General features: G+C 38.8%; 1 long non-coding RNA gene across 1 annotated transcript in view; it reads right to left on the bottom strand.

Moving 5' to 3' along the window:
* The window catches only part of LOC123647772, a 93,100-nt gene extending 67,314 nt beyond the window's left edge, over positions 1–25,786 (bottom strand). Inside the window, exons 1-2 of the long non-coding RNA XR_006738331.1 lie at positions 25,768–25,786; positions 16,290–16,509 (exon numbers count right to left, since the gene is read on the bottom strand). This is a non-coding gene — a long non-coding RNA (uncharacterized LOC123647772). The remainder of the gene's footprint in view (positions 1–16,289; positions 16,510–25,767) is intronic.
* Between the last annotated feature and the right edge of the window lie 354 nt (positions 25,787–26,140).

Genomic DNA, 26,140 nt, shown 5'->3' with positions numbered 1-26,140 from the left:
AAATGCAAAGTCAATTGTTAGTTTTTGACAATCTTAGCCACTCTCATATGCTACTATGTGAACATATTGGCTATGATTGCCTTCTTGGTAAGAACAATAAAACTGAAAGCACCCATAAAAAGTACACATAAACTCAGAGCAGCCCATTGAAAGGTCTGAGAATCCTGTGCTTGCTTTATGCTTGTTAGATTATATAAACAAATGAAGTAAAAAAACTCTGAGTCTCTGATATTCCTTGACTATTCAGTCTGTTCCATCTGCATTTATTAATAAATATGTATCTCTTGTAACCATAACGTGTGAGTGTGTAAAACTCATATAACTAATTATCTTTAAGCAAATTTAATAGAAATGTGTATTTTATTCATATTTATAACTAGAGTTTATATATGTATAATTAAGCCTATGTGAGTTTCTTAGAAGAACTTATATAACTTTTTACGTAGTATTCATATACTACCTCTTCCCAATGTCTCCTTGATCCCTCCCAATCAGTTTCATGTAGTAAAAACATCTTATTTTCAGATGAAAACCTTATTTAATACATATGTATCTGTGTATATTCAATTACTCCTGTGGTTAAAAATGTGACTTTGACGTGAAGGCGACCTAAGTTCAGATTTTGGTTCCATGACTTGATAGCTATTAATAAAAGAGGTTAAGCAAGATACTTAACCCTGCTGAACCTCAATTTCCTCCCAGGGAAAATGTGGGTAAAAAAATTTTACCTCTTAGGGTTATCATGAGGATTACATGAATTAATAATACATAATAAAGCATCACATTTATAAAATGATAGCTATTATAAAACAATGTGACTTTTTTCATTAAAATGTTTAATAAATTACGTATGGAAACTTTAATAAATATTAAATTAACATAACCAGTTTCTAAACTTAAAAAATTAAGTCTCTATTTTCAAGGTTAAATTCAAAAATAATGTGGGATACTTACCTGGCAGAGGAGATACCGTGATCACAAAAATAATGTAGAACCTGTCAGATCCCAGGAGGGAAAATTTTTATAAAAGTGGTAACCGAACAAGCAATGACCATGACCTAAGAGAAGTAGGATAATCTTACAAATTTTCTAGTTGGTCTTTCCTATTAGATCTTTAGCCATAAATTATATCTAATGATTCATGTTTGAAATGGTCATTTTTGGCTGAATCTCTGACCTTAACTACCAGCTCTTTAGATTCTCTCACCACCACTTTCTTCATGGAGTTCCACTGCCTCTTTGCTATTTCCACACGTATGCCCTCTTTCAGATTATCACGTGGGCATAACTGCCTGGCATCATCCAGTCACATTTACAGACAGCTCACAGCATTGAATCTGCCTACTGTGTGCAAAGTATGCAAAAAGACCTACCTAGGCTTTGCCTTAAGCTGCAGTTCTTATCTAAGGTCTTCAATTTTACATATGGGAAATAATTGATTGCATTTGCTGAATCAGTAAGCATTTAGAGAACCACTCCATGGACAAGGCTCCGGGCTGAGAACTTTGGAGGGCCATATGTGGAGAAAAGCATGATCTTAGAGGCTAACAGGAGAAATAATATCTAGATGTATATAACTATCAGATGTTGAAAGTAGATTGCAATGAGTATCACAAAAGAGAGCTCCAAAGACATGCAGTTCACAAGACAGAGTTCTCTTCCTCCTAGGGGAGACCTAGGAAGACGGGCTGGAGAGGACATTGAGCAGGTTCAAAGCTGAGTTGGATTTCTCTAAGACAGCCACAAGTAACATAGGGAATGTAAAGGAGTGGACAATAATAGTTACTATCAACTAACACTGGCTGAACACCTCCTGTGTGCTAAATGCTTTATCTACTTTTGTCCATTATTTTATTTAATCTTCATAAAAATCTATGGGATAATTATTTCCTGAAGCCAACATTTTTTCCTACCCCTGGAAATAATACTAGGACCAGGCAAAAAAATAATAGTTTAGCTTGTTCCTGGAAATACTTACTCCTGGAAAGTAAGACTGTGAAAAAATTAAAATAGCTCACTTCAAGACCCTCACCCCACAGTACCCACCAATCCAAAACTATTGTCATAAATTGCCCATTCCCAATATTTCCTGCTGTGCAGACCCACCTTAAAGTCATGCAGCCCTGGCCTTAAAACCCTATATATTCTCTCTCTCTCTCTCTCTCTCTCTCTCTTTCTCTCCTCCTACTCACTCCCACTTTGTTAAGGTATGATTAACATACAAAGAGCTATATGTATTTAATGTATATAACTTGATGAGTTTGAGTTTGGAGATAATTAGACACCTGTGAACCCATCACCACAATCTAATCATAAACCTATTCCTTACCTGTAAAAGTTTCTCCCCACATTCTTATTTATTACTATTATTATAATTTTTGTGACAATAACACTTAACATAAGGTCTACCTTCTCTGCATATTTTTGAGTGCATAATATAGTATTGTCAACTACAGACACTACGTTCTACAGTAGATGTCTAAGACTTAATTCATCTTGTATAACCGAAACTTTATACTCTTTGACTAACACTTCTCTGTTTCCCCCCACCCCCCTATCAGCCCCTGACAATCACCACTGTACTCTCTGCTTCTATGAGTTTGACTGTCTTAGATTCATCATAAATAGTATCATGTATTACTTGTCCTGTTTTTGGTTTATTTCACTTAGCATAATATCCTTCATCTTCATTCACGTTGTCGCAAATGGCAGAATTTCCTTCTTTCTTAAGGCTGAATAAAATTCCGTTATATGTATAAACCCACACTTTCTTTATCCACTCATCTGTTGGTGGACATTTAGGTTGCTTCCATGTCTTGGCTATTATGAATAGTGCTGCAGTAAATATGGGAGTGCGGATGTCTCTTCCAGAGAGTAATTTCATTTCATCTGGATATCCAGAAGTGAGATTGCTGGATCATAGGTAGTTTTATCTTTAAGTTTTTGAGGAACCTTTACACTGTTTTCCATGGTGGCTGCACCAATTTACATTGGTATCAAAAAAGTATGCAAGTGTTTTCTCCACATTCTCACCAACACTCATTATCTTTTGTTTTTTGGTTAATAGCCCCCTAACAGGTGTGAGATGATATCTCACTGTGGTTTTGATTCACATTTTCCTAATGACTAGTGATGCTGAGCAACTATTCATATACATTTTAGTTATTTGTACATCTTTTTTGGAGAAAATGTCTATGCAGTTTCCTTGCTCATTTTTAGTAAAGGGGTTTTATTGTTTGTTTTCCTTCCTTCCTTTTCTTCCTTCCTTCCTTCCTTCCTTCTTTCTTTTTTTCTTTCTTTGCTATTGAGTTGTAGAAGTTCCTTATTATTTTAGATACTAGCCTTTTATCAGACATACGGTTTGCAAATATTCTTTCCCATTTTGTAGGTTACCTTTTCACTCTGTTTATTATTTTCTTTGCTGTGCAGAAACTTTTTAGTTTAACATAGTCCCACTTGTCTAGTTTTGTTTTTCTTGCCTATGCTACTGGTGTCATATCCAAGAAATAATTGCTGAGGCCAATGTTTGGAAGATTTTCCCCTATGTTTTCTTCTAGGAGTTTTATAGTTTCAGGTCTTCAGTTCAAGTCTTTAATCCATTTTGACTTGATTTTTTTGTATGGTATGAGATAAGGGTCCAATTTCATTCTTTTGCATGTGGATATCCAGTTTTCCCAACACCATTTATTAGCAAGGCTATCTTTTCCTTATTGTATATTCTTGGTAACCTTATCAAAGATCATCTGACCATATATATGGGTTTATTTCTGGCCTCTCTATTCTGTTTCATTGCTCTATCTGTTTTTATGCCAGTACCACATTGTTTCAATTATTGTAGCTTTGCAATATATTTTGAAATCAGGAAGTGTGATGCTTCAACCTTTGCTCTTCTTTCTCAAAATTGTGTTGGATATATAGGGTCTTCCATGGATACATGTGAACTTTAGGATTGTTTTTTATATTTCTATAAAGACTGACATTGGGATTTTGATAGATCCTAATCTATGTTGAATTTGTACATCGCTTCAGATAATATGGACATTTTAACAATATTAATTCTTCCAATCCATGAATAAAGGATATCTTTCCATTTATTTGCATCTCTAATTTCTTTCATCAGTGTTTTATAGTTTTAAGTGTACAAGTCTTTCACCTCCTTGGTTAAGTTTATTCCTAAATATTTTATTCTTTTTGGTACTATTTTAAATGGGATTGTTTTCTTAATTTCTTTCTTGGATAACTCATTGTTAGTGTATAGAAATGTGACTGATTTTTGTATGTTGATTTTTGTGTCTCACAATTTTGCAGAATTTATTTATTAGTTTTAACAGTTTTTTGGTGAAGTCTTTAGGGTTTTTTTTTACATATAAGATAATACCATCGGCAAACAGAGATAATTTTTCTTCTTCTTTTCTGATTTGTCTGCCTTTTATTTATTTTCTTGCCTAATTGCTCTGGCAAGGACTTCTACTAATATGTTGGAGAGAACAAGCAAGAGTGTGCATCTTTGCCTTATTCCTGATCTTAGAGGAAAAGCTTTCAGTTTTTCACTATTGAATATAATGTTAGCTGTGGACTTTTCATATATGGCCTTTATTATGTTTAGGTAAGTTCTTTTTATCCTAATTTGTTGAGAGATTTTATCAATAAAAGGTGTCGAATTTTGTCAAGTGTTTTTTCTGCATCTATTGAGATGGCCAAGTGATTTTTACCTTTCATTTTCTTAATATGGTATATCAAATTGATTGATTCGCATATGTTGAAACATCTTTGCATCCCAGGGATATATTCCACTCAGCCATGGTATATGATCCTTTTAGCGTACTGTTAAATTTAGTTTGTTAATATTTTGTTGAGAATTTTTGCATCCGTTCCTTTCTTATAGTGTCTTTCTAGGTTGGTGGCAGGGTCATGCTGGCCTCACAAAAAGAGTTTGAACATGTTTCCTGTTTTTCTATTTTGTGGAAGAGTTTTAGAAACATTATTAAATTAGTCTTTCTTGACTTCCCTCTTCTGAGATACTAAAAAGACTTTGGCAAGTTGGAGATCTCTTTTTTTTTTATTGCAGTATGTCTAATAAACTTAGCTGTGCTTGATCAATAGGTATTTTTAGTTGTCTTTTGAGGAGTCAACAATTGACATACTAGTGTTATATTCACATTTTACAGATGGGGAAACCGAGGTACAGAAAAGTGTTCAATATTTCAAAATTAAATGGCAGAGCCGGGCTAAAACTTAGATATTTCTGACACTGAAGTCTAAGCTTTTAAGCAAACAGTGGAGGCTATAAATGGAAAGTCAGAAGTTTGCACCCTTTTGGTACCCAAAGGGATAATCAAAAGCCCTCCTCCTAAAGCATTTCTGTCCCCTGTCCTGCTTAGGAATTCCCTTTATAACATCACTGGCATGGAGCCATGTACCTTCTGTTTTAATGTTTTCAGATATGGGTCCTTGCAGACTCAGAGGGCAGCTCATTGCATGACTCAGTTGAATTAAACACTCTTTAGCACTGGGCACTTACGAAGGAAAAGAAACCCACTTATTAGGAGCATGGACTCACCTATATTTCCCCACCCCTGGCCCAAGAGTAGAAAATGCTCACAATCCAGAGTCCTTCTCCTTGCGATGATGTTGGCTTATGGTGGCATGACTTTAATCGCTCCATCTAAACCATGGTTCTGCTTGGGGGACCCCCTTGTTTTTCATTGGGTGGCACTCAGAGGAGGAGAGATGAGTCATTAGGCACCTCCTGGTGCCACCAACCGTAGCACTCACAGTTAGTCCCTAGGCCTCAGATGTTTGTGCTGAGTGTCCAGACTTCTGTTCATTAGAGCACAGCCTACTTCCCACTGATCCTTCAGAAGTAGGGAGCAGGGTAGGAAGTGGGAAGGCGTGGAGGAAGGTGTAACTCATTAACTTATTTCCTCCTGAAATGTAGGCAAAGAATTCAGGGTCTAATTTCTATCTGATCACTTCTTTTTTTAATTTAAAAAAAGAACACCCTTCTGGCTGAGTCATACTGACTGGTACAAAGTTAATTTTTAATACATGATCATTTTTGAGCAAAAAGATAATTAGAAATTCTTTGGCTTCTACCTTTCCCAAAGGTGATAAACATATACAGAGGCAAATGATCATACATAGGCCAATATCTCATTTGTCTTTTTTAATTCTAACCTCAAAGATATTACCTTAGCTTCCAAACTTACATAAACCATAAACTTGAGAATAAAGTCTTCCAGCAAAACCATTAACTTTTCTTAAAAGGGCAGAGATGGGAGGACAATGACAGATTTCTGCATTATACCTTTATATACCTTCCTCCAAGTTTATGTTAATTCATTTAACAACTTAAATCCAACAAACCATACTATCATTCAAGTTACATTGTTTTAACTTGTCTGTAAGAATTTCATTCAAACTGATCAAAATTCTAGCTAAACTTCAGATAAACTTAATATCCATCTTTTGTTGGTCTTTAACTCAAATAATCCTATTAAAAAAGAGAAAACAAGACCAATCTGAAATGATTTGTTCATAGTAAGTCCAGGGCAGTGCCATCTACTTATTAATAACTTCTGTAATTTTTCTACATATAGATATTAAACTCATTAGAGTACGGAATATAGAATCTCCTATCTCCTTTTTCTCTTTTGTAAATTCAGACATCTACCTGTCTCTAATCTCTCCGCACCTTTCCAAATCACCACCATGCCCTAAAGTTTACCCAGCTACCCAGCAATTTCATCTGTACCTCTCTCAGCTCCCTGAAATGAAATTCACCCAGGCCTAGAGAATTAAGCTCAGTTTCAGAAACTAAGTACATTTTCACTACCTCCTTCGAAGTCTTGTACTTCATGTTCCCCTTAACCAGGATTATTCTCCCTTTGTGAGCAATTAATATTCATATCTCCCTCTTTCTATACATATATAGCAATTTATTGGTACCTCTACCCTAGTAGCACTTACTCCCTGTCCCAGCCCATGGCTCATTGTAAGCATGTTAGTCTTTCCTACTACACTGTAAGCAGCTTAAATGCAGGGGCCAGGTACTACTCACTTATGTGCCCTTTCAGTGCCCGGCACTGTGCCTGACATAGATAGGAACCCAATCACTGTTGTTGAGTTGTTGCTAAATGGAGCCATTAAAAAATGATATTTTGAAAGAGTAGTTCAGAATGATTAATCTGGCTGTGGTGTGTGGGAGAGATGGAAAAGTATAGAGCATAAAAAAAAGGAAACCACCTAAGTAGCTATGATAATTTGCTAGTGTGAGATTAAAAGGGTCTGAACTAGGGTGGTAGTGACAGGAATGGAAGTAGTGTGTCAATATGAGAGAAATTGGACAGAGAATAGGCACAGCTTGGCAAGTGATTGAATGTGGGGTGAATGAGTGTGGCAGAGATGACTAGCTGATGGCCAAAAATTCATTCTCCCCTCGAGTATTGTCAAGAAGTGACATTTTCTTGCCCTTCTTGTACCTGAATGGGACCACACAACTAGCTTTTGCTATTAAAATATGAAAAGAAGTGGTGTGTGTTGCTTCTGAATCAAAGCGGGTAAAAAAATCTCCATGAAAAATCTCTTTTGCCCCATCCACTACCTAGAGGGAAGAACTCTAGGGTCTTAGAGGAGGATATTTTATACTTTCAAGCCTGTGTCCTTGAATGGCCCCATGGAAGGCCACCTACTGATAGCAGAATACTGATATTGCACTTTAGGTGAGTGAGACATAAATCGCTATTGTGTTAAGCCACTGAGATTTGGGGTTTATCTGTTATACCAGCTTTTGTTATCCTAATTAAAACAGGCAGGGACAAGAAAAGTTATGAATGCTTTTGAGTATATGGTGGCATCCAGCACTTTGGAGAATAGTGTCACTATTTTGACACAATGAAAGGTATGGAAAGGAAGACCATTTAAGAGGGAAATATCCATACTCAGCTGGATGGCATCAACATGTGAGGAAAGTGCCAGAACCTGAGTATCAGAAGGGTTGCCCATAGGCTCAGCTGCTCCTCTTACGCAGTATGTCCTTAAACAAGTCACTTAACTTTTCAGCATCAATTTCCCACCTCCAGAGGGTAATATATGGAGACAAGTATTATAAACAATAAATAGCTATTACAATGTAAAATATCATTATTATAATCTTATCACCCACTTTTAAAATTATAGGGGACCTTATAGATCATCTCGGTAAGAAAAATACTAAATCTAATATAGCAGTTACTATAACTGGGTATTAACTCATACAACTTTCTCCCTTCCTTCCCTTCCTCCCTCCCTCCCTCCCTCCCTTCCTTCCTTCCTTCCTTTTTTTCTCTTTTTTATTTTTTTTCTTTTTTAAATTTATAACAAAAAAATTCTCTTTCTTTTTATAAAAAAAAAAAAAAAACTTTGCTTTCCTGCTGCTCCATGGGTTGGATCTCTTTCTTTCTTTCTTTCTTTTTTTCTTTTTTTTTTTTCTAGAGACAGAGTCTCGCTCTGTTGCCCAGGCTAGAGTGCAATGGTGTCATCATGGCTCAGTGTAACCTTGAACTCCCAGGCTCAAGCCATCCTCCTGCCTCAGCCTCCCAAAGTGCTAAGATTACAGGTTTGAGCCACCATACCCAGCCTCATATAATTTTTGTAACATAGATACTTTTATTATCATCACAAATTTATAGATGAAAAAAAATTGAAACACACATGGGTTAAGTAATTTTCCCAAGGTCACACCACTAGTAAGTGGAAATATAGGGATCAAACTCAGGCATCCTGGCTCTCAAATCTGCACTCTTAACTACCATAAAGAGATGGCATCTCTAGGTACTGCTTCATTTTAGATGTGGAAACTCGGGTCATGTCACACAGGTGGTTATGCACTAAATACAGACTACAGTGACAGAGAAGATAATTTTCTCCCTGGGAAAATTCTAGTTTCTCATAAAAGGCTGGTTCTGCAGAAAGTCACTGAGCTGAGAATGCATAAATTACTAAGGAAACCAAACCAGATATTTGAGCAGAATTTATGTTGATAGGAGAAAAAACAAAATGAGCTTTACCCTTGCTATATCTTCCAAATATGAGACAGGAGGGATATGCAGATGGATTTATTTAAATGTATTCCAGCCAAACTTTTCCTATGATTCTAAGACATATCAAGGTGCTTAGAGAAGTGGGCTCCAATTCCTTGAGCCCCTTCCAATACAGAGCAATGACCCCAGGGTAACCAACAGGCCACAGCAAGCTCAATCAACCCTCCTTTCGAAAGCACCTTGCCAGGGAAAACTAAGTATGAGGAGCTGCCAGGAGAGCCACAACACGCCCCCTCCTCATTGAGCCTCCTGAGATACCTGCCTCAGAGGAGCCTGAACATTCAACAGAGCCCCAACAGACTGTTGATGCCAGATGAACCTCCCTCTATGCAAAGCCACCTGTGAGTAAGACTATCCTTCAGATGCCATCTGAGGCCATCACATAAAAGAATGGGTTCTCCTGGCAAGAGACCATTCACCTGTGCTTACATCCAGATCAGAGAAAATCTCATACATCTGGAAGCCCCAGGGCCAACATGGTTCTCCCTTGGCACCAACTGAGGACAGGATCCACATGTCTTACTCATGCCTACTGATTCTGTTTGTGGGATGTCATTATCCCACAGGTGGAACATCTTAGATGAACTTCTAGATGGCCAGTCTGCCCCCTTCTATTTCCCACATTGAGAGAGACTCAGTCCTCTAGGTTCCTTCGGACCTACACAGACACTTTTGAACATGTTTATCACCTCTATATAGACTGTTTATTTCTGACCATGCATTGACCTTGACTAATTTAAGAAGACCTCAAAATCAAGACACATTGATAAAGATCTCTGTTATGAAATGGCAGGAAATGATAAGATAAATCAAGAAGTAAACCAAATCAGAAAAAAAGAGGAGAGGGTAAAATATGAGGTTTGCGATCAATGATGAAGGGAACTGCATAGACTTTTTTCCTTTATGTTCCAAAGCCAGCGGTCTCTGTTGTGTCACTGCTGACAAAGAATTCAGATAACACCTGCATCAGAGGCTATTGCAGAGAGATAAGAAAACTAATTATTCTGTACCTTTGGACTGTACCACTTGCAAAACCTCTCCTGTGTCTTACCCAGTTGGTCCTCTTAATAGCCCATTTTATAGGAAACTGAGGCCAAATGGTTTAAGTGATTGGCTTAAGGTCACAGTGCTCTAAACAGAATGTGTCTGTTCTGACAAATTCCAACCCAGGCTCTTTGCTCCACACCACACTCCCTCTTGCATCACCATGTAAATTCAAGAACATTGGTTCTGCCATCAACCAGATATATGACCAAGGATGAATTACCACTTTTTTAGAGCTCAGTGTCTTCACTTGGAAAATGAGGTTACACTAGAAATAGATAATCTATAGTTCTAAAAGTCTATGAATCCAGGAGTCTATACACCCTTGAATTTTAACAAGCCACTGTTTTTTAAATTGCCAGTTATGATTAGTGGGTGATGAAATTAATTTAGTGAATAGACATCATTCCCTTTTTTTAAAAAATGAAATAGAAAAGAAAAGATTTGAATAAATTAAGGTAAGATAAGGTAGTATAAAATGGAGTAGGATAGGATAGAAAAACAAATCAGCATGCATTTTATGTGGGGTAAATGTTATTTTGTAAAACTGTGCATGTGCACCATGTCATAATATAAAATTTATTTTTTACTATAGGACACAGTCAAAAATGATCAAAACCCAGATTTAAATTATATTCACACAACAAATCATAATAGAGTTTTACTATAGTCCCAAAGTATATATACATTTGCTGCTTTGGGAGGGTAGTTTTGGCCATGATTTGACTTTCTCTTTCTCCTTTGGCATCTTTCCCCTGCGACCAGGAGTTCTCATTTCCTCCTTACCTTTCACACTTGCTCAGCATCTACCCTCTTTCTGATGGCTTCTGGCTGTTGCCAGAGAGGGGAGTTCTGAAGGAGAAGATGTCAAGGTGTTGGCTAGAATTGCATGTTCTATTAAGCTAATGACATCTGGTTTCCTGAAGGGGGAAACACAAAGGATGAAGAATGTCTGGTTGGGATGGTACTGCAGGGCCTGGAGACTCTGGACAATAGTGTCATTGTCTAGGAGGGACAGGGTACAATTATCTATATCTCTGGCTCATCCACCCTCTCCTTGCAGGGGGGTGACTAATGTAAGTATGTCCCAAGTCTTCAAATAAGGATCTCTCAGACAGGCCCTATGTTGAAGGGGGTTGTGTCTTACACATTTATATAAGTGGGAGTATGTGTGTATAAGTGGAGGTTATATCTGCTTTCCCAAGACTAAATGCCCAAGATAAATTATCTAAAATCATACAAGAAATGGGTTTGGGGAGGGAATTAAGGACTAGGGCCGCTAGCCTGTTGCTCAAAATCACTTTCCCCAAAGAAGGGTTGCCCCCTCTAGTTCATGTTTTAAGCAGGTGAGATAGGAGCTCCATGGGGCTGGATAGAGTTCCACAGAAGATTTCCAACTGTTGCCCTTGATCTTCTTGCGTACAAAAACTCTGGTTTTCTGTGTAATTCAAAGTGTGAAGTCAAGGTCAGTGACTAGAAAATGAAGTCTCCTGTGCTATCAGATTCTCAGTCATTCAATGTCTGAGATGAAGGTCGGTTTAAAAACATTTGACTGAGACCTTCTAAATCATCTGGGTGGAAACTGGAGATGTAGCATCCTAATTCTTCCTATCAGCCTGGTCTCAGGATAGCTTGGTTTGGAATAATGTTCAGGAAATTATTAATAATGAGAAAACATTGTTCCTAGCAGCCACAGTCTATTAAAAGGATGTGAAATGTAAGTGGAATCTCATGGGTTCTGCATAAATATTCTCTTTTGTTCTCTCAATGACAAAATTGGTATCTCCTTCAAGAGGTTTCAGGTAGAGATGAGGTGAGGGCAGTCCTCCAGGCTCTAATTGGCTCCCTTCACTGAGCTCTGTGCACAGATCACAGTGTCTATTTCAGATCTGCCTGGCAATGATGTCTTGGCAAGTGCTACTGTGTTAGGCAGCCTCAGAGGTTTTATAAAATGGTTGACCTGCTATTGACCTGCTCTGTGTCACAGGTGCTCAGGAGCAGTCTCTTTGGCTAAATATTCATAGGCCCCATGATAGATTATAATAAAGATTATAAAGGCACAGCCAAGGCCTAATGGCTCCCAACTGTCCCACAGTACAAGGAGCAGTTTCTGTTAGAGGAACAAGGGTGAACCCCTTCAGGGATCTATGCAGGTCAGGTCAGAGCAATGGCTCCAGAGTTGCTCCACCAAACACAACTTCCTTTCCAAGTCCTATACCCCCAAAAGAAAGCAAAATGGTCCACCAGGGTCAGCACCACATTGTTTCAGAAATCAAGCCTTTGCTTAATTAATTCTCAGATCCAAATGTGGCTGTCACAAATTTCTACAGGTAAAATCTCATGTTTATGATAAAAAATGACTTGCCAGAAATTATCTTTCTATACTTGTGACTGGGCAAGGGATGTTAGGCATCACTCCTATCCTGGCCATTGTCAGATAAATTAAGCACTTGCAGATGAGAGAACCAAAGTCAACATTAAAATCACATGTAAGACATGAGAATTTCACAGACGATGACAGGAGAGGCCACTGGCAGGATACATTTGGACAGAGTAGGAAAGGGTGCTAATGGTTTTATGTGCCTAGTATGTGTCATACTTTTATCTCATTTAACTTTTATAAAAGCCTTAGGGGGAAGATATTACTATCTTCTTTTAACAAATGAGAAGGCTGATGCTTAGTGAGTTTTAATTGACTTGTCCTAATATTTAATATCTATCTCCTATGGATACAAAAAGATTAAATGAGATGATGCAAGTAAGTTTTTAGAACTGTTGGTATAATTCCCAACATGTATTTCATGACTGCTTAGGTTTTCTCCACCTTGAGAAATCTGTGACTGTTATTGTTAGCTCAGTGGACATTTATCACTGGAAGAGACCTCATGGGAGAGTCAAGATGGCAGCCTGGGCCAGGAACTAGATGCCATAGCCCATTGCGATCTCAAGCATGCTTTTAGTTGTTTGTCTATATCTTCCCTCATTCTTTGAAATATTATGATATGGGTCACAGGGAACAAATGTACATTTAAAATTCAAGACCAAGATAAATAAGAATATGTAAAAACAGGGTAAGAACAAAGATATGGAGACTATAAGAGACCAGGCAGCTGTTACAGCTGTATCTTATTTTATTTACTGGGAACTGAGTTTTCTAGGCACCAACACAGAAGGAGGCTGGATAAGTGACCCAGCTTTCTTTGCTTAAGAGGAAGGGCATGTGCCAATTTTTGGGGGGAAATAAAGTTGCATCCTTAAGTTTATTCCTAAAATAAATTTTTCACATGGAACTTCATGTTAAAAGCACTATATGGATAATGCCCCCAACAATAGTAAATGCAGTCAATGGTTCAATAGACCTCCTTATAATTTCTCTCAGTGAAAGCCAACAGAATAACAAAACACAGTTCAATGACAGCAGTCTGCTGGAAACCAAGCAAAATGGCCCAAATGCATCTTTCCTATGATCTGGTTTGAGAAAAGAATGAAGAGCAGAATACCTGAAGAAATGAATAGAGCTTTCAACAATCCTCCATAAAGACTATTTTCTTAATGGAAAATACTATAGCTGTCAGTCATTTCCTGCCCCAGTCTTCAGCTCTCTCCTTCTAAGGAATCTACTCTACCCAGCCACCATGACCCCACCTGCACCAGACACAGGTGGTTAAAACAGAGCAGGCATTTCATCAGAGGGCCAGAGACCTGTACTGCCTGGCTGGGAAGATGAGCAGAGCCAATCAGATTATTCCCCAGGAATTTGAATGTAAAGCCCAAGTTGGAAGCAGTGACCACTGTTGAACAGTCCTAAGGGTGAGGGTGGGAGACGTTGTGATGGCCATGTGCTGAATTCAAGGAAGAGGGAAGTAGATACCACATGTAATCAAGAGAAGCTAGCTGATAAAGAGTGAGCACAGAGCACACAGACACATAGAGAGAGAAACAGTGTGAGAGAGACCACACAGGTGCTGAGAGACAGGTGGTGATTACACATTCTCCCCAAAAGCTGCCTTGGATCGCAAATCACCTCCCACTTCCAGAACTGGCTATGATGAGAGCCTTCTTTTTGTAGTCACAGGAGAAAGTCCTGGATCATTATAAAAAATTCCCATTTTCTTGGGTGAAATTGAGTGAGCATTTCTTGTAAACAAGTGATCCTAACTAAAACATAGGCTTTTAATAAAGAGTTGAACGACAGACAGTACAATCTTCTAGTCTCTAGACTACAGGCATTGTGGTGTTGTGTGAGAACAGTTCTAATACATGAGAGATCAAAACCAGATGGTATAACACACATCAACTTGGATGAATCTCAAAGGTATGATGCTGAGTGAAAGAAGCCAGTCTGACAAGGCTACACACTGTATGATTCCATTTACACATCATTCTTGAAAAGACAAAATGATAGTAAAGGAGAGCAGATCAGCAGCTTCCAGAGGCAGGAGTACGGGAAGAGTGTGACTATAGAGGCACAGTGGATAGGAACTTTGGGGCGTGATGGAACTGGTCTGCTTCCTGATTGTAGTGACGGTTTCACACACCTGTGTTTAAAGTCATAGAACTAAAAGGATAAAAGGAAAAAGGAAGGTGAGGGGGGCAAACTCGAGTAAGCAGGGTCACAGAGTACGCTCAGGCCTGGCATGCAGCCAGACCAGGAGGGCCAACTCTAGGCAAGATTTTCTTGTCACAAGGTGCTCCTCTGTGCTCTTTGCCTTATTGTTTTATCCCTCAAAATCTGCTTCTCTTCTTTCTGGCTGGTATTGCCTTTGTAACAAAGTTAAACCAAAGGACTTAGCAATGAAGGTAGAGTTTCAGGTTAGCAGACAAAAGGGAGGGAAGTTTTGACAGCTGGGATCAGAAGGTCTTGCCATCTTTCCTAAAATCACACTGGAAATACAGATAATCTATTCTTCCTACAGATAGTCTTGGTATGGGGAAGAAACAAGACGACCTAGAAGTAGCACTAAAATTCCTCACAGATAAAGCAAGTAAAATCCCTAAGGAGAGAACAGGCTGAATAACAGGGTGAAGAGAATTAGAGTAAAAGCAGCTTTTGCCATAATCAGCAACTTTTGATTATGTCCAAAAGTTGAGGTTGGATTTATGGGTAGAAAGGGAAGGCCTTTGGCTTGCTCTGGCTTAAGCCACTTGGGTCTTCCTGGTCAGGCAAGAAGGGGCCCTCCACATGGCCTAGCTTCTTGATCTCTGCCAACAGTGACCCTTTGCTTTGCATCACTCCATCTTCCATACATGTACTTCCTTCAGGAAGCTTGCAGGGAAGTGTGGCTGGGGAAGCACAGACAAAGGATATTTCTGTGTTCCTGGACAAACGTCATCATAATACTGTCAAAATCTTACCCTAATGTGTTATTTCTAACAACAGTGTCCTATTGTTCATGTATCCTGGTACTTAGCCCAGTGGTTTGGCATATAGCACACAAAAGTAATAAAAATGTAATGAGTGAGTGAGTAAAAGAGAGGCAGATAGACAATGGGAGGGAGGGAAAGAGGGGAGGAGGGTTGTGGGCAGGCAGTACAAGGCTCACTCTCTTGGGAACATGCTATATGAACATGATGGTCACTTACTCCACAGATAGTCACTGAGTCCTGGCTGGATATCTTCTTTTCGTCTTTACATATCTACACTCTACCCTTGCCCACCCTGCTCTGTGCCTCAGGAGACCAAACTGGCTATCCTGCATCAACAGGGCATCCTTACCCCCTGGCATCCAGTTAGATTCAGTCACAGGGGAGCACCGGCAGGAGATCAAAGGAGGGAGGAGAGTGGGCTCAGAGAATTTACCCCCGACTCCCTCTCTAACGGGTTGCCATGGGCAGGCTGCATAACTTGAACGAAATGGCCCTGTTCACACAGCTTTTTGTGTCTCTGGGTTACAGCAACCCCCACCCCCCAACCTTCAGACTTTTGGTGATAATAGCTTCCCACTGTCACGAACTCAGGGTGCTGCACCATATCTTCTGATTCCCTACATCCTGCCCACAACTTTGTAAATAGTCATTTTAGTAAACTTTGAATTATCTCTATTTGAGTACACCACTGGCTTTCTGCCAGGACCCAACTGATACTAGCGCTACCCACGTTCCAGGCACTATGCTAATCTCTGTGGCTGCCAATACAGATTAGACATAGCACCTCTAGGAGCTTACCTTATAGTAGGTGACAGGTGCCCAACAGCAAATTCTTACACAGGCTGGTGTGTACACTGAAGAAGCTATGCACGGGGTAGCACTTTCCAAAGCCAGTTTCTGAGAATTCAGCTGGGATCTGCCTCTCAGCAAAGCAGTGGAGAGCTCCCACTGTGCACTGCAGAAAACCCAGAGATAATGCGCACAAAGCTCATCTTGCTGACTTTTTTTTTACTGGTCCCTGGAAGAGAAAGGAATGGCTTGTTTGAGGCTTCCAATTTGGAGTTACAGAAACAAAAGCAAGTTCCACGTGAAATCTAGCTATTTAACTGACTACATTCTTTAGATTCTCACCATAGCCTTTTAAATTAGTTTTTAGCTTCTCATTATCCTTATGTCTATTCATTATTTCACTGATATTGGCTAATTTCTTAACTTTTTTGCCATAAGAAATATCATAGTAGCTTTTTTTTTTTGGTTAAAAAATTAGGGATTTATTTTTCTCATGTGACAAGATGGTTAGACATAGGCTATTGCTGGTTTTGTTTTAGCTGCTCAAAGATGTTATCAAGACCCAGTTTCCTTCTATATTTCTGCTCCCCCAACTTCAGCATGTTAGTTTTTCATCTTTGTACTTGATCCTTTATGTTCACAGAATGACACGCATGCCCCAGGCATCATGGACAAGTTCAAGGAGAGAAGAAGGAGATAGGTAAGTTCTCTTCTGCCTTTGCCCTTTCTCAGGAGAGCAAAAATGTTTTCAGACACTCCAAGCAAACTTGCTCTTACATCTTATTGGCCAGAAATACAGAAGTGGTTTCACATGATCGCCTGTAGCTGCAAGCAGTGCTGGGAAATTGAGTATCTGCTTTTCATTTTTGTATCTGGTTGCCCTCTTTTCCTGCTTTTCTTTCTTTCCTTTTCTTTTTTTTTTTCTCCTAGAACCATCTCTTCTTACCTGTCCAGGAAGTCACTCTTTCAGCTCACTAAGATATCTCATGATATTTTCTCTGAACATAGGACCCAGAGGAAAACTTGGACTGGTAGCTCTCAATTGTCATTTAACTTTCTTCTTTATTGGGAGATACTGTCATGTCCTGACTGACAGTAAAAGCTTTAGCTATAATAATCCTATGTGTAGTAAAAGGAAACCTATGTTAGCATATAAAATAGTGTAGCAATAGGATCTAAACTGTCACTTGAACAGATCCTCAGAAAAGTAGAAACAAAAGATTATCACAATTTTTTAAAGCTTGGTGGAGTGTTACCTCTGCAGGTCAGAGAGGACTCAGAAACAATGGCAAAGGAGAGTGAGAAGACCATGTACACCAGAGCTGGCCACCCACTAGTCATCTGTAGTCTTACATGGTCATTATCTTCCCAGTTACTGAAATGGGTAGGGCATAAAGCTCAAGGGCAGGGGATCTAGAGCCACGACTGGGAGTTACTGCTTCCTAGCTCCATGATCTTGGGCAAGGTTTCTCAGCTTCCTCATCTATAAAGGGAGATCATTAATAGTACCTACCTCATAGATTGTGAAGATTTGATGAAGTATACATACAAAGCACTTTAAACAGTGTCTGCCTCACAATAAACATTCAATTAATATTGTGAATAATAATAACAGTTGTTATTGTTAAACTAGTTTTTGTTATCGTTGTTATTATAATTGGAACTTGAAATAGTTTCAACATTAGTGGTAGTAACTGAAAGGCCACTATAGAAGATTGAGAGCTAAGGACCAGCTTGCAGTTCCTCCTCTCCTGCTCATGAGCTGGGTGAATTTGAATAAGTTAGTTTTTCTTCTCAGACTTCAGATATCCATGATGGTACCAAATTCCTTGAGGCTCTAAAATTCTGTAATTCTATCACCAAAGTTTAGCCTCTGATGTTTCTTTTGAACCATTCGTCCACAGTAAGTCATCCAGCTCTTACTACTCAGATCCTCTTGACTGCAGAACAAAGATAATCCTAGAGTACAGAATCTACCCCAAGAGGTAAACTGGGCATTTGCCCCAGTTGCAGGGCTCAGCTTGGTTCCTTTTAACATCAAAGTCTGGCTTCAATTTACACTCCTCTCATTTCACTCCCAGGAAAATTGCCCTCTGCAATCCCTGACTATTCATAACAGCTACTGTATATGAGCACCTGTAATGTACCAAGAACTGTATGTGCATTATTGATAATATTTTCAACAACATTGCAAAATAGCTGCTATTATCTTCATTTTACTGATGGCTAAACTATGGATGAGAAAGTTAAAATAAGATTTTTAAGATCACATAGCAAAATTCATAGGGCTGGTTGTTAAAATAAAGTCTGTTTTTGGTCTAAAGCCCAAATTCTGTCCCACAGCCTCTGGGTGTCAGCCAGAACTACTCTCCCGAGAACCTGTAAGATAATGCTCTACACATGACCCTTTTGCATCCGTATCCTGCCATCTGCCTTACGTGGGATCTCACCTATAGGTTCAGCACCACCACCCTATAACTAAAACTAGTGCTATTCCTGGACTTGGTGAATTCAAGAAGTCTTAAAGAAGAGTACTTAATGGCCTGGCAGCAAATCAATTCCATCTTTGGTCTCTTTCTGACTATGTATCCTAATTTTACCTACCTGTCACTTACCTTGTTACCAACATCTACCTAGAGTTCCAGCCTCAGGGACTCGGCCCCTATGTCTACTGTTCAGGAGCCCCAGTATAATATTACTCAGAAATCCCATTTTTCCTCTCTCTGCAAATGACTGCCATCTTCCAGATGTTTGCTCTCAACTAACCTCAAGCTCTCCTGCCTCTTTCTCTATGTGTTCATTTATTTATTGAGCCTGGGCATGAGCCAGCCCCATGTTTCCTTTGTCTTTCTCCAGACCCCAAACATATTCTATTCACACATCCCTGTCTGCCACCTAACCACAGATAACCCATCTCTGATTACTGATTACTTAATACAAATTAACAAGGCAAATCTTATCCATTAAAATATTTTACCATCCCAAATTGAGTTACAATTTCCAATTTTTTTTTACCATTTCACAGATTTTATTTTGAAGGTTAAATATACAATTTTTATATTATTGCTCTTAAGACATATGTACATATTCCACTATAAATCTAATGGCTGAGAACTTTTCTTGCACATTTTAGTTCACAGTGTTTCCATTGAAAATGAATGAAAATAACTTTTGAAAACTATTTACCTCCATGTTCATTCATTTACCAAATATGCATATTTCGTTGATTCCAGTACTGATACTTTTCTGTATTTTAAGATCTCTGAATTCAGGCTGCATTGTACAATCAATGCCTTGTGATATTTCATTGGTAGGGTTTTTCCTTTTTTGGTGGTATATAAAGTTATGCATCTTACATTGAACAATTTCAAATTAAAATTGATTTATCCCTTCTTCTAGCCACAGATGGGGTGTGGCTTATTGGAACCAAAACACCAGGGTTGACTCTCCATCTTAAAGGGTGCCAGATGATTCTCCCAAGGTGTATGTTCTGGGAAGAACAGAGCATCACACCAGAGAAGAGCTAAGGCAATAAGTAGGAGGAAGAAATTATCAACACTAAGGACATTTACAATCAAAAGGATTGACTATGGATTTAGGAAGTTCTGTGTTTGAACAGAACTCTTACTAGCCCACCAGTATGGCAATTTAAAAACATGCCCCCTCCCCTGAATTCTGGGTATGTATCCAAAAGAATTGAAATCAGGATCTTGAAGATGCATTCCATGTTCATTGCAACATTATTCCCAATAGCCAAAATATGGAAACAACCTAAATGTCCATTAATGGATGAGTGGATAAAGAAAATGTATAATATATACACAATGGAATATTATTTAGCCTTGTAAAAGAAGGAAATCCTACTATTTGTGGCAATATGGATGAACCTGGAGGATGTTATGCTAAGTCAAATAGACCAGACACAGAAGGACAAAGGCTACACGATTCCACTTATATGAGGTATCTAAAATAATCAAACTTATAGAAGCAGAGAGCAGAATAGTGATTCCCAGGGGCTCAGGGAGTTGTTCAATGGGTATAATGTTTAGTTATGCAAGATGAAAAAGTACTGGAGATCCTCTGTACAACTTAGTACCTATAGGTAACAATACAGTATGGTGCACTTAAAAATGTATTAAGAGGGTAGATCTCATGTTAAATGTTCTTATCACAAAAAATAAAAATGAAAAAATAAAGGGGCACAAGAAAACTTTTGGAAATTATGGATATGCTTATTATCTTGAATGTGGTGATGGTTTCATGGATGTATACATACATTCAAACTCACAAAATTATATACCTTAAATATTTACAGTTTTTTATAATAAAAAATAAAAATATGGCCCCCCAAATTCTTTGACACTCCTCCCACAAGGGGTGAATATATATTCTGGGTTCTGTGACTGCTTAATCAACAGAATACAGAAGTGAAGTTATGCCATTTACAGGCCCAAACCTTGAGAAACTATCTTCTATTTCCTGTCTCTTAAGATGCTTGGTCTTGCAAGGATCCCAGCCACCATGCTGTGAGGAAGCCCAAGAGAGGCCCATGTGGATAGAAACCAAGAGCTACTACCCACTTGCCAGCTGTGGGAGTGCACTGTGCTGGAATTAGATCATCTAATTCCAGTGAAGCTGCTCCAGAGGATACCCATAAAGCTGAAATGAGCTGGCCCCACTAAGCTCTGCCTAAATTGTGGATATAGGAGTAAAATAAATGATTGTTGTTGTTTCAAGCCACTAAGTTTAGAAGTAGTTTTTTAAGCAGCAATAAATAACTAGAACACTAGTGGTCAAGTCCCTTAATCCTTTTTGAGTTTCATTTTCTCATGTATAAAATGAGGGTAATAGTAATACTTAATTCATAGGGTTTACCAAAAAGATTAAGTGAGATAGTGGACATGAAATTAACTCATAGAGTTTATCATGAGGATTAAATGAGATAGTGGACTTGAAATGCCTACTCTATATCCAGCATTCAGAGTGTCTCAGATCACATCCCATAGAAGCCAACCCTGAGATGAGGATTCATGTGCACATGATTCATTAAGGACATGCTCCCAGAGGAACCCATTAAGGGCATGGGGAAAACAGGTATGCAAGAGAAAGAAGCCAAGCAAAGGTACAATTTGGGGTCAAGTTCATAAAAAGTGGCTTCAGCTTAATCCTGCAGAAGAATTCTGGAGTGTAAATTACACCTGCTTCAAGGGAACTGGGCTTTCATGCTCCTGAGCCCATCCATCAGTTACTGATAAAGGGCCACCCCTGAGGAACATAAATGCTCAGACATCTCTGCTCCTCTAAGCAGCAAAGCAGGCTCCGGTAGCCTGAAGAAGGGCTACCTGAGAGCAGTTCCCAAAAGGAGCTACAGGTGCTGGCTGTTGGAAGTGAAAGTACACCAAAGTCCAGGTTGCCGCACCCTTTACATCCTTATGCACATACGAGCGCGCACGCGCGCGCGCGCGCGCACGCGCACACACGCACACGCACACACACACACGCACACACACACACACACACACGACATCACCACCACCACCACCATTACAAAGTTATTAAAGGTGATCTGGGTGGAATACTGATATTGTCCACTATACAGAGGCACTCAAAAAAATGCTAGTTCTCGTAAGAATGTACCTTACCCCTGCTCCTCATGAGGAAAGTCAAATTGAGTGAATTAGTAGACATTCTCCATGGGAAGACTTATACCAGTAAGATAGGGAGCAGTAAATAAAAGCAATATTACTAAATCCCATCACTTAGGTTCCCACCTGGCAGATTTAGTAAATGAGATCTATCTCTTCTTGGTGGATGCACTAGCATAAGTACCATTTAAATCAGGCCTGCAGAGAATCGAGTGACCTGATGGAAATCTGTCTTTTAGCTCAACGGCAGTAATGCATGGAAGATTTGGAGGGATTTGTGCCAGGAATCAGAGAAAGCAATGTTTGTCTTGAATTAACTAATTTTTATAATCAATGTACTATGAGTGATATGTTCCTGCCAAAGTAGATTTGTGGCCTGCCTGAAGTACCAATTATATTCTACTTTATACAGTAAATCTATTTGATAATATGAGGTGTCGCAGCAATTTTAACACATCAGTAAAGATGGAAATCAATTTATTTTCCTTAGCATTTGGCAATAAACTCTGTAAATAAAACAAAGAAATACAGGGTTTCCAGGGCCAGGCCAGCCTTTTTTTTCAACCTTTTTTACTCCATGGTGGCTGGCTGAGGGCAGTGTCTGACCCCTGGAGATTTCAGTTTGACACAAGCCCGGGCCGGCTACCCCTGGTCCACTAACCCTTTGAATTTCTGGGAAGTGTGGGATTTTCTTCCAGGCAGTCCTGTTGCTAGGTTGATGGGCTGTAACTGAGTTTTAAAAGTGTATCAGGCATTGCCACACACGTTATTTCACCCAGCAAAGTAGGTTGGGCAGATATCGGCATACCTACTTTACAAACAAGGTAACTGAGGCTCATGTGTGACAAGGGACTTGCAGAGAATAGAGTTGAGACTCAAATTCTAGGTCTTCTGACCATAAATCCTGACTTTTGTCTATGAAACCATAAAGTAATTTAATGATTTTATCTTTCTGTAAGTCTTCCCCTATCTTCTGAGAACGTGAGATCATAGGAATTAAGACAGGTAGGAGGTTAGCAAGTAGAGGAAAGGGGAAGGGAGTCTCAGGCAGAGGGAACAACATGTGCAAAAGCAGGGAGGCTTAAGAGTGCATGGTGAGACTTTTAGCTTCTGCTGGAGGTGGAGAAAGCTGGAAGGAGCATCTCTCCCACACTTATAAAAAAAAAAAAAAAAAAGCCTAACAGCAAAATGGCCAAAACTTTTCTTGAAACCATCAGAGAATTGAGGTAACAGAACAACTTTCTAAGGACAGAAAAGTGCCTGCAAAAGAGGTGAGTCATGAACCCTTGCTTATCTGGGACAGATACCATCAAACATAAGAAGAATTCAGTCAAAATTTTTAACAAATAGGTAAAGGCCAAGTGTGGGCTAGTGAGAGTATATAGAAGCCCTGGGGGAAGTGCACATACAGGACATCCACAACCATTTCAGGTTATTCTTCATGGACTTCCCTGGGACCCCTTAGGACACTGCAGCTGAGGGAAGAAAATAAAGAGTTTTCTACTCTTGGGGTTAGGGCAAGAGCTATCCTGGAAAAGGGGACAGCAGCACTGAGGACACCACGACCCTGAGACCGAAGACACAGTACCTGTCTAAGATCATCTAATCAGAATGACACGACAGAGAATGTCTGTCCACTACCTCACCCCTTCCCACAATCAGGCTAACAGGCAGCAAGTAACAGATAATAGAATGTTACTGAGAGAGTTACAAGAGCATGGAGAGAGACTCTCTCTGAGGCACAACTCAAAGAGAAAACCAAAACCCGAGGGTAGAGAGACATTAAGAAAAACCCTCTGATAAAGCAGCCCCCACCTAAACACAAGGCAATGCTAGAGGAAGTTTAAGCCTTCAACACACTGAGGCCAACCATAACAACAAATTCCAAGCCCCACTCACTAAAATCCTAGCAGAAAGAAAGGTATGCCCATTTCTGGGCCACAAAAACTATTTACAGTCTCTACTATCCTATATGAGGTGTCTAGCTTTTAAAAAAATTACAAGGCATATGAAAAAAGAAGAAAATATTATCAAGAGACAAAGCAAAAAACTAGGCATATTATATTAAAACTGCTGAAAACAAGATGGGTGTGGTGGCATGCACCTATAGTCCCAGCTACTCAGGAGGCCGAGGCAGGAGGATCACTTGTGCCCATGAGTTCAAGGCTGTAGTGAGCTCTGATGATGCCACTGCACTCTAGCCCAGGCGATAGAGCAAGACCCTGTTTGAAAGAGAAAGAAAAGAAAACAAAGGAAGGAAGGGAGGGAGGGAGGAAGGAAGGAAGGGAAGAGAAGAGAAGAGAAGAGAGAGAGAGAGAGAAAAGCAAGCAAGCAAAGCAAGCTGAAAGCACAAGTAAAAAAATCTTTAAGAGAGCCAGGAGAAAAGATACATTACATGCAAGGAAACAAAGATAAGAATTACAAGCTTGGCAGAAAGTAAGCAAGCCAGAGGACAATGAAGTGACATATTTAAAGGACTAAAAGAAAAAACTGTTAACTAGAATTCTAGTTAACAAAAATATCTTTCAAAAATGAAGGACATTTTCTCAGACAAACAAAAACTGAAAGAATGAATTTCCAGCAGACCTGCATGCAAGGATTATTAAAGAAAAATATTCAGGCAAAAGTAATATGATACTAGACAGAAACTTGGATCCACACAAAGAATGACAAGCACTTGAAATGGAATAAAATGGAGGCAAAAATAAAATTCATTTTTTATTATTTGTAATGGCTCTAAAAATAGAGTGTCTAATTATTATCTAATAAAATGATTTTCTAAAGCAAAAATATTAGTAATATATTATGTATTTATATCATATGTAAAAGTAAAATATGTAACAACAATAGCACAAAGGATGAAAGGGCAGAATTGAGAATATACTGTTGGAAGGTCCAGACACACACAAAATGGTATATTATTTGAAGGTGAACTTTGATGAATTACAAGTGTATAAATTTGTATATTATAAACCTATAGGCAACCACTAAAAGATTATAAAAGAAAAAGTATAAAAAGTAAACCAATGATGGCTATAAAATGGATTATAAAATATATTTAGTTATTCTAATAAGGCAGAAAAAGAAGAAAAAAGAATAGATGGAAAAAAATAGAAAACAGCTATCAATATGGTAGTTTCTGAAGCAACTATATTAAAAGCCCCAGTGATTATAAATGATCTAAACTCACCAATTAAAATACAGAGATTGTCTGATTGCATAAAGAAGGCCAGCTGTAAGCAAAAACCAGTCAAACTGAAAGGCGAAACAGACAAATCTACAATTAAAATTGAAGGTGCCAGTACTCCTCTATCAGTAAACCAGAAGACAGAAAATTAGTATGGAATAACACTGTTAACCAACTTAAACAAATGGACATTTACAGGATATTCCACTCAACAAAAGCAGAAAACATATTATTTTTAAACGAATAGGAAACATTCCCCACGACAGATCCTGTTCTGGATCACAGAACAAATCTTAACAAATTTAAAAAAATAGAAATCATAAGTCTCTAACCATAGTGGAGTTTGTTAAGAAAGTATCCCAGACAGAGTTTACTAGAAACCATGTGATGCCAAGCTGGAAAGGGAGCCCAATGGGTTTCTATGACTGCTGGTTTCAAAGCATGTGTTGTTGCACATGCAGATAAAGTCAGGCAAAAAGCTTATCACTCACTCTAACGTTAACACACAATGTAGAGAAAATATTTTTAGTTGTTACATTTCATTGCATCTAGCACAAAATACCTCTACTTTGTCTTGACTTGAGCCATATAGACAGAGAAAGGCAGTGTAAGATAGATTGGTATCTGAGGATCTAAACCCAGGGCTTTTACTCACCAGGCTTTGCTCTTTCCTTTCAGTGCGAGCAAGAGTGCGATGATTCAGTCCTCAGGCCTTAAGGACCTAGAGAGCTGGGCTCAGTCCTTGCTCCATTGCTCACTAGCTATGTGATTATGGGTATATATTTAATCTCTCTAAACTGCATTTGATCATCTGTCCAACAGGGATAGCAACTATATCTATCTCAAATGGTTTTATGAGAATTAAGGGAGATGATATATGGAAGTACTTAGCATAAGATGTGCAGACCATAGTAAACACTCAATAAAGATGGTTATCACCATTGTTATTATTATTATTATTCCTCGGAGAGCAATTCTCCAGGGGAGCTCTTCATGGGGCTAAAACACTTTTGCTGTTTAAGGATTAT

The sequence above is a fragment of the Lemur catta genome, chromosome 1 (genome assembly GCF_020740605.2).
Source record: "Lemur catta isolate mLemCat1 chromosome 1, mLemCat1.pri, whole genome shotgun sequence".
Classification (NCBI taxonomy): domain Eukaryota; kingdom Metazoa; phylum Chordata; class Mammalia; order Primates; family Lemuridae; genus Lemur; species Lemur catta.
The sequence above is the reverse complement of the archived record's forward strand: the minus strand, read 5'-3'. Positions and strand labels throughout refer to the sequence as shown.